Genomic DNA, 10,192 nt, shown 5'->3' on the forward strand with positions numbered 1-10,192 from the left:
CTGCCAATATAAAATCATGTGCCACAGCCATATTCATTACAAAAAAAGCACATCCATGGCTACAGCCACAATCCCGACGACAGCATCGTCTCATGGCTATAGTCATGATTACAGTGACGGTGAGGTAATATTTTGACTTATTCTTTAATAACTTTGTTTCTGTGGAAAGACTGTCTTTGGTCATTTGGTGGTGTCTTAAATGTGTACATGCAAAACAGGTCTTGCCTTTTAAACATTTCCCGATTCATTCATTGAAAAGTGAATTCCATTCTTTTCTTTTTTTTTTCAATAAAACGTCCACTTTTACAACAGGCTAGCCCTTTGTTCTTTGAACGCAGTGCATTGCTAACGAGCGGTGTGAACCAAACACAAAAATGTGCGTCTTCATATAAGTGTTGCTAGGTGTATTTGTAATACGCCCAATTTACTAGAAGACCCCAACGATTTCTGCCTGACTTTATTCGTGTTCAGGGAACAAAACAGGTTTACAGATAAGCATAGAAACCACAAAAACCTCCTGAATTTGGAATGTAGTTCCGAAGCGCCTGTTCATCCCAAAGAGCAGCCAGGCAAGTCGCTGCCGAGTTTAACGCAGCTTCCGCAGCGTTACACCAGATATGGATAATACTCACCACAGTCACATAAACTAGTTTTTTTTCTGGTGCGGCTTGTTCACAGACAGATCACACTGTTAAAACAAAGAGCACCACAGTGGACAACATGTTCCCGTCTGTGTAACCGGAGGGCTAACCTATATGTGCCATCAGCAGATAAGTGACTGCTGTTTCCTACGTCGCCTGTCTGAGCTGCATCAAGTCAGCCATCGTTACCGTCGCCGCAACGAAATCGGAAGTTGAAGCATAAATGTAGCGTCCGACTTTAACAGAAAAAATTGCGCGACTGAGGGTGCTTAAAGCTTTCTAAGCGCCATCTGTAGGTTATTATTTTTAAAGCGTATATCTAATTTTCACCCACACTTGCCATTTTAACTCTTTAGCGCACATTTTATTTTGAAATAAACAGCCTGCGTATCGCTGTCTGACCTGATACAGACAGGGAAAACGGAAGTGGTGAAACATCCGATTCGTGTCCGCCCTTATCTACGGTTCTCAGCACTCCTCCATGCCCCTCTACTGAAAGGTGAAATATATTTGGAATTTGACCCATTCACAAGCTGCGACATAACCGAATAAAGCACTTTTCTATGTTGTTACATCTGAAACGCAACACTGTCTGTATGAAGTAACTATTCGCATTTCTTGTCGGATATTCAATAGAAGGACCAAAAAGAGACGCCCAAGTACTAAAAGACACGAAAAAAGTAGAAAAAGACCCAACACCACAAAAAAGACGCTCAACCACAAGGAGACAGATAAGGGTTTAAAAGAGACACAAGACGTAAGAGACCCACAACAACCACAGTGACTACAAAGACTCAGAAAACGTCTACAAAGAAACACAAAACAACTACAAAGACATGCAAAACGACCAAGAGCCATTAAATGATGCAAAAAAAAGCCCAGAGAGTCGCACAATGACCACAAACGAATGCAAAAACAAACCACAAGGAGACGTACAATGATCAAAAAAGAGAAGCACAACACCTGAAAAGAGACCCACAACGACAACAATGACTACCGACCAACAACCATAAAGTGACGCAAAACAAACACAAAGATACACACAAGGACTAATAACAGAGACAAACTGACTAGGAAGACGCACAAAACAACTTAAAAGGTTGTTTGTCGTCGTTTTGTGTCTCTTGAATCTGAGGGCCTTGCTTCTATGTACGAGCGGTGGAGAGGCCTTTTATATGTCTGTGCTAAGGGGCCAGTTATTTTATAATCTCTAGGCTATGTGGATTTACAAATAGTTGTTATTTATTATTATTATTATTATTGTTACATATTACAAAATGTAAAGTTTTTTATTTGGCTGATTTAAACTGAATAAATAATTATTAATAATGCCCAGTTGATTATTGCAGAGGGCTTCAAATTTGAGTCCAATACAATTGAACTAATTTTACAAATGTGCCCCCTTCTTTAAACTGTGTTCCAGTCTGCCGCCCCCCATTCAAAAGTTTCTGCCCCCCCCCCGGCACACACACACACACACGCGATTTAATTATCCACTCACATTTTAGCATGAACCTTGTAGCTAAAACTAGGGCTTCTAAAACCGAAATGTTTTTTCGTTTTAACGCTCCCTTTAGTGACTGAACAGTTGCAGGAATTTACAATTTTCTCTTTCTTTGTTTGTTTTTCTTAAGGCGCCATAGAAAGTTTACACGAGAGACATCGTAGAGTAAAAAATGCGCACGCGTGTGTGTGTTTGTATACTTCTATCATTGTGAGGACCACTTTGAGTTTAGACCTTACGCAATGGGGACATTTGGGGAAAGTGAGGACATTGTGACAGGTCCTCACACCTCTGAAGGGCTGCTTGAGAGTCTTGGCTTGGTTTTAGTGTTGAGGTTAGAATCAGGTTTAGGTTAGGGTCAGGGTAAGGGGCTATGGAATGCATCATGTCAATGACGGGTCCCCACGAGTGTAGTAAAACAAGGATGGGTGTGTGTGTGTCTGCGCGCGCGCTCGATGGCTTTGATGTTTGAGGCGTAATTGTGACGTGATGATTCTTTATGACGAATTCTGTTCTACAGTCAATTTCTCACCTGAGCAGAGACAGTGAACAGATCGAAAGAGACTTTCACCGAGAAAACTACGGCGAAATAACTCACCAGAATAAAGTACCCCATTGTCTTTGAATGGATACTTCTGCTCTCGACATGGATAACAAGGTAAGAGGATTTAGACTTGAATCGCACACACACACACACACACACACACACACACACACACACACACACACAAACATACATACATAGACACACACACACACACACACACACACACACACACACACACACAAACATACACACAAACATAAATACATTCACAAGTTGAGCTCAACTTCAGCGGCTCTGGGAGAAAGTTTACCATCAGTTTACCTTTTGATGAAAAACTCTTATCAGAGATTTCTATGTCTGTCAGCTGTGACATTATTTAAAATGAAGAGAAAGTGAATTATTCAATGTGAAGAGTTCTGATGGGTCAGATATTCTCTGCACGCTAATATCTGACAGATATTCTCTGCACGCTAATATCTGACAATTAATTGTTCAAAGGCAACATTTGACATAAACACTTTCATTTGGATCATGAGCTTTTAAATGCATATAGTCGCAGATTTCTGTCTGGTCTGTCTGAACGCAGACAGGCTGCAGAATGAATGAAGAGATGGTTTGTGGTTTGCGCACAGCACCACGTACCATGAGTGTTAATAAACTGCGTGGTCATGTAGATTTTTTTACTGTCCCATCACAATGGTGTATGAAAGATGCCTGGTTGCTAAAATCTGATTGTTCTTCTTTCTAGATTCCATCAGATGAACTGGGAGAATTGAGGTGCAGCGATTTAGACGTTCCCCTGTTCACACCAAATGACTTCGACCCAATTATCAATTTACATTTACTGGATATGACAGTTGAGTAAGTTAAAAGTCAGCAGCCAGCAACAAGTAGCACAAATTACAACTATATATGTAGATGTATATATTGGTTTAAAGTTTTGTTTTGGTCAACCATTCCTATTCTTTTCTTCCAGGCAGTGGATGTTATTGGCAGCTGGACAGGTAGACACTGCCTTGGCCGATCTGCTATCTCAAATGTGTCATGAGATGGTAGATGCGGTCAGTGTCGTATTCCTGGAAGAAGTGAGACCCCAGGTTCTTAACTGGATTACCCTGAAAGGCCCCAGCAGCTCCACCGACACTCATTTCACACGGTAAGTGAAAAGCCTCCAAACGCTGCTTTATTCACATACACTGTCTTCTTAAAAATCCATATTGTATGTAGCATTTTGTAACCTTGGGATTATTCCAGGCCAAAAAATGAAGTTATCCTGCCTCTTAGAATATATTCTCATCAGATTCTGGTAGAAATCATTGGCTACCAGGGTTGATTTATGTGATTTGTTAAAACGGTGACCCCAAGTTTTGAAAAAGGTGTTACAAGAGGGAAATGTTTGAATACCACTGCCCAGATCAAATCAGTTGACTAATGTGTAACTCTCTCTCTCTTTCAAGGGACAGGAATTATTTCCGTGTGACGGAGGAAGATATCCAAGCAAGCCTTGGAAATTCTTTTCACCTTGGCTTTGGTAAAGCACTAAGAGTCAAACAGGAGACGTCCCACCTCTCTGACAAACTGCTTGAGTTATTTGCAGCAGAGGTGAAGAAGAAGGTGAACTGCTCGCTGCCTCTAATCAGAGGGCCAGACTCTCTCACACAACAAAAGCAGCCTGAGGCTGAGCCAGAAACATGTGAATCTCATTTTGAGGAAATGGCTGACATTGTCACTCATATATTGTGGAGATGCACAACAGCCCCGGATCAGTCACCTGACAGCCAAGGATGTCTGGACAGTGATTGCCAAGGAAGTTGGTGTTCAGATGAGGAGATGGAAGTCCAGGACGGTGAGGAGGCTGACATTGCTGAAATTGTGTGCGTTATATCAACAAGTCAGAGTTCAGAGCGCTCTGCCAGCTCTGTAGAGCAGTTGCCAAAGCGAGAGAGGACCTTTCTCGCCGTGTTTCTCGGGAAGCTGGTGGAGCACATCGCCAACGCCACAGGGACATCGATATGTGACGTGGACTTTGACGGAATGTTGACACGTCTTAGAGAGAGGATTGCGGGAGAATTAAGTTCCACTCTCCCACAGACTGTTGGAAAGGTCCACATCCCCGTCTACAAGAAGCTTTGTCGGGAGTTTGGATCTCCAAAGCTGCTGCAGGCTGCCATGGTGTCCAGGGACGTGGCTTTTGAGGAAGCTGTTGCCAAGATTTTAAAAGCGCAGCTGAAGAAGTCCACAGAAAAAACCTGCAGCTTTGCAAAGAAAGTGAGGAAGTTTTTCCGCAAAAGGACCAGCAAACTTTCTCCAGCATGTGAGGTACTTAACGCATCAGTGTCTCACAGTGAAATCATCGACAGGAAGAATCCAGTGACGCCCTACCCTTCGAGGAAGCAGAGGCGCCCCGCCATCATCAGGATGTTCTCTTCCGTGGCCAGGACTCTGAGGAAGCCCTTGACCTCCTGCACCAGCGGTGGATCACTGGATGACTAGAACACGCAAATATCCCGTGTCCAGTCTTTACCCCCAGTCATGATTGTTTTGTATTAATCTTGAAAATGAAAAGCCAAATTAAAAATCATCGGATCATTTTTCAAGATTAATACACACTCTTAGAAAGAATGTGTTTGATAAAGTACCAGAAAGATTAGTTTGACAAAGTAGAGCTTAAGCTTCCGCTCTACTTTGTCAAACAAGTCTGATTTGTGCTAAAAAGAGCTTTTCTTACGACGAATGAAAAGAACACATCTCTTTTAAGAGTGAGGGCAGCACGGTGGCTCTTTTGTTGCCTCACAGGAAGACGGCTGAGGGTTTGGTTTACTCGGCCCTTTCTGTGAAGAGTTTGCATGTTCTCCCCGTGTTGACGTGGGTTTACTCCGGGTGCTCGGTTTCCTCCCACATTCCAAAAACATGCAGCTAAAACTCTAAATGTCCCACACATCTGCAACTGATTCTTCATGTGGACTGGAAATAAATTTAGCTAAAAATTAAAAAGGACACATGGTTGTGACATCTCTTTTGCCATCATTTACTGTCAGAATTAGAACAGTATTCAAAGTACAGATGGAGGACGAATGAATGGAAAACCCAACATGAAGCGTCTTGGTTAGATGTAGTTCAACCTTGAGCCTCCAAAGTAGCTTCATTGCTTCATTGCTATGGAGGCATCTGCATTTGTTAGGATTTGCACTCATTTATTCAGGTTTTTCCTTCAATTTCTCACCCATCTGTAGTTTCTCTAGAAGCTTTGCAAAGTTGAAGGTAAAGCAGTGGGTTAGTTTGCAGTAAATCTCATCAACCATTAGATGGTGGCAAATAGCTCATCATTGTTTCTGCACACTGTTCACGTTGTGACATACACAAGCTGAGCACAGAGCAGTTACCGGTTTGGTGGCTGTGGATTAAGGAACATTGACTGCTATAGGTGAAGTAGTTTTGGCTCAAATCTGCTGATGCAGCAGTTCAGTGTTTTTAGTTTTGGCCTAAAAGATGACAAGGATCCAAAATAAAAACGTTCAATGAGGCAGTATATCATGTAAAACTGTGTCTCCGAGTATTCAAGCTCAAAGCCCAGTCAAATCCAGTGTTGCTTGCTGCATCCAACAGTTAAATCAGTCAACCGAGGACCAACTCTTACCTAAACAGAGCTATCTTTTCCTTTAATAAAGTAAGATTCTCCCATCTTCTAAAACTAACGTCAGAAAATGTAGCAACTATGTATTTTTTCATTGCATAAAACGAGACCACATCTATGAAGTTAATATTGGAATATCGGGTCAATAGCTTACGTATTGGCTAAAACTGAACTTTCTATTGCATCCACTGCTTGACAGGATCTTGCTGTGTACCGAGCAAGAAGATCATACACAACAGTGTGTGTGTGTGTGTGTGTGTGTGTGTGTGTGTGTGTGTGTGTGTGTGTGTGTGTGTGTGTGTGTGTGTGTGTTCCAGAGCACTTTTCTCTAGATGTGGAGTATTAATGAAGTTCACCTTGTAACTGGAAGCGCTGGTCCGAATGGTCCCATGTTCTCATCAGGCCACACAGTCCTGGGGCCTTGTGGGGGCATGACAAGGACATTTGTGGGTCTTTGCAGCCTTAGCTTTTGTTTTACTTAAAATCTGCTCAGTTTGCTTCTGAAACCGTATGACTCCATTTTTGACACACAATCCTGTCTCTACATGTTGATTTGGAAATACAATTCAAAACAATGGAGCAAGTACAAAGAATCACCAAACTAAAATGTAAATCATAAACTTTCTTCAGACCTAGATCAAAGCCAGTTGTTAACTGCAGACTATGGCCGCTTTTACCAGTAAGTGGTGAGTTATTCATTTATTGCTACACTGGAGCGGGTGGAACGACAACTAGGTTTGCTCTTACTGTAGACTTAGCAGAGCAGCTGGGTCTATAGCTGCCACAGTTTAATGTGACCCTAATAGGTATAGTGTCGGTGGAGCAAGGTTCAGCAGGACCCAGGGAGAGCTGTTCATCATTATGGACAGAAGCGGCCTCTAGAGCGGGGTCATGTTGAGGTAGATGTCAGTCAGAATCAAAAGCAATGCGCTCGATGAAGATTTTAGCACGTTCATTATGGAATTAATTCACGCACTATTCCATCGCGGGGGGTAAATATTCGTCAGTGCTCATTATTCCATGTGGGCTGAAGGTGACAAAACACAGCTATACTGTTGGATGCCAGCTACAGGCCAGTATTCAGTGCAGCAACAGATGTACTTCAAGCAGCTTTCTATTGTTTTTTATTACTTACTGCAGTGTAATAAGGTGATTCTGTGCTGTGCTCCTCTCCATCTGATGAAATCTGTCTTCACGGCGTCATCCCTTCCTCTGTTGTGCTCTTGTTGATCCTTGAAGTTCTCTCTCTCTCTCGTATCCATTAAAATTGTTGGTCGACGTCTTCTCTGTATTTTCCCACTCCTTTGGTATCCGTTGGGGTTTTTGTCCTTTCATGTCATGTCTTTCCATTCCCAAGATCTTATTTTTCTATTGTGCTTTATCTCCTCTCCTCTCCTGGCCTTTGTACTGTTGTGTCCAAATCTGGGGAGGAAGCTTGAGGGTGTGACGTCTTGATTTCAGTCGGGTGAACGTGTCAGTCTTTGTCATCATGGAAGCCCCCGACCAACTCTCTCTCAGTTGGCAACACCGCCAGATCACGGAGCATCTCATGGCCAACGGTACACCTTAGCCAAGTATGTAGTCGGCGAAGAGTGCTAAACCATCACTCTCAGCTGCAGCTACTGACCGGGATGGTAAGGGCCACCTGTAAGATCGCCTTCAATGGTGGGAGCGTCTTGGGATCAAGGAGCTTGAACACACTCAGGCAGAATTTTGGCTGACTGAATATTCTGGCCGGTTAAAAGTGGCGTTCCAGCTCCTCTGAAAGGACCTCTTCTGAAGTCCAAAAGGTTTGGAGGGAAAATCCATATCTTTTACGTGCTTTGGACCTGTGTCTTTGTGTCCTGAATCTATCTCCTGTCTTTCCCTCGCCCCCCCTCCCTGGCTCCTCTGTGAAGCAGCAGTAAATGACAAGTTTTAGCCCTCTACTTTTATCTACCCACAACAGAACTCACAACAACTCTATCAACTGTCTCATATGCTCTATGTTTTACTTAATGGACATATTTTTTTCGCTCCCTATGACTTTTGCATGCACCCTGTCAGATATGCCAAAGATGTGTTGCCAAAACACTACAGGAGTTCAGAAAATACAGTAGCCACAATAGAACGCTCAGCCAGAACAGCCGTGTCAACTCACTGCCATTATAAAATCATGTGCCACAGCCATATTCATTACAACCAAAGCACATCCATGGCTACAGCCACGATCCCAACGACAGCATCGTCTGATGGCTATAGTCATGATTACAGTGATGATGAGGTAATATTTTGACTTATTCTTTAATAATTTTGTATCCTTGACTACACTGCATTTCCTCCCTGAGCCAAGCCGGTGTTCCCGGTGAGCTGCGAACAGATATTTCAGCGAGTGACTCATTAATATGTGCTTCTGTTCTGCGCTTGACATCAGGGAAACCTACAAGGAGACACAATGTTGTTTTCCACATGACCCAAGTCGTTATCAATTTGCCTGAGAGATAAGATATGACCCAAAGAATATCAGCATTTACTTTGGAATGAGTTACAGCAACGGCCATTGCAATTTTTTAAATAGTTATACACCCATCCTGTCAGGTGACCAGTCGGTCGTTTTATCAATACAGACATCAAACAACACTTTGAAATAGCTAGCCTCCTTATTATATACACACTTCAATCATTTATCTGACAGGTCAGACAGGTAAGGCTTGTAATGTAGGGTTGTTTTCATGTTTTCCAGGAATAGCATTAACATGTTCTTTTGGAAAGACTGTCTTTGGTCATTTGGTGGTGTCTTAAATGTGTACATGCAAAACAGGCCTTGCCTTTTAAATATTTCCCAATTCAAAGATATTCATTGAAAAGTGAATTCTATTCTTTTCTTTTTTTTTTCAATAAAACGTCCACTTTTACAACAGGCTAGCCCGTTGTTCTTTGAACGCAGTGCATTGCAACGAGCGGTGTGAACCAAACACAAAAAATGTGCGTGTTTAAAAAATAAGCGTTGCTAGGTGAATTCTTAATATGACGGATTTACTAGAAGACCCCGAACGATTTCTGCCGGACTTTATTCGTGTTCAAGGAACTAAACAGGTGTACAGATAAGCACAGAAACCCCAAAAACCTCCTGAATTTGGAATGTAGTTCCGTAAGCGTCTATTCATCCCAAAGAGCAGCGAGTCAAGTCGCGGCCGAGTTTAACGCAGCTTCCGCAGCATTACACCAGATATGGATAATACTCACCACAGTCACATAAACTAGTTTTTTTTCTGGTGCGGCTTGTCACAGACAGATCCCACTGTTAAAACAAAGAGCACCGCAGTGGACAACATGTTCCCGTCTGTGTAACCGGAGGGCTAACCTATATGTGCCATCAGCAGATAAGTGACTGCTGTTTCCTACGCCGCCTGTCTGAGCTGCATCAAGTCAGCCATCGTTACCGTCGCCGCAACGAAATCGGAAGTTGAAGCATAAATGTAGCGTCCGACTTTAACAGAAAAAATTGCACGACTGAGGGTGCTTAAAGCTTTCTAAGTGCGACCTGTAGGTTATTATTTTTAAAGCGTATATCTAATTTTCACCCACACTTGCCATTTTAACTCTTTAGCGTACATTTTATTTTGAAATAAACAGCCTGCGTATCGCTGTCTGACCTGATACAGACAGGGAAAACGGAAGTGGTGAAACATCCGATTCGTGTCCGTCCTTGTCCACGGTTCTCAGCACTCCTCCATGCCCCTCTACTGAAAGGTGAAATATATTTGGAATTTGACCCATTCACAAGCTGCGACATAACCGAATAAAGCACTTTTCTATGTTGTTACATCTGAAACGCAACACTGTCTGTATGAAGTAACTATTCGCATTTCTTGTTGGATATTCAA

General features: G+C 42.5%; 1 long non-coding RNA gene across 1 annotated transcript; it reads left to right on the forward strand.

The window, feature by feature from the left end:
- The first annotated feature begins 2,420 nt into the window (after positions 1-2,420).
- Positions 2,421-3,813, forward strand: LOC120787548. Its single transcript, XR_005706953.1, has 3 exons — positions 2,421-2,803; positions 3,441-3,553; positions 3,669-3,813. It is a non-coding gene; the product is annotated as an uncharacterized LOC120787548 (long non-coding RNA).
- The last annotated feature ends 6,379 nt before the right edge of the window (positions 3,814-10,192 follow it).

Source organism: Xiphias gladius, unplaced genomic scaffold, assembly GCF_016859285.1.
Source record: "Xiphias gladius isolate SHS-SW01 ecotype Sanya breed wild unplaced genomic scaffold, ASM1685928v1 HiC_scaffold_194, whole genome shotgun sequence".
Classification (NCBI taxonomy): domain Eukaryota; kingdom Metazoa; phylum Chordata; class Actinopteri; order Istiophoriformes; family Xiphiidae; genus Xiphias; species Xiphias gladius.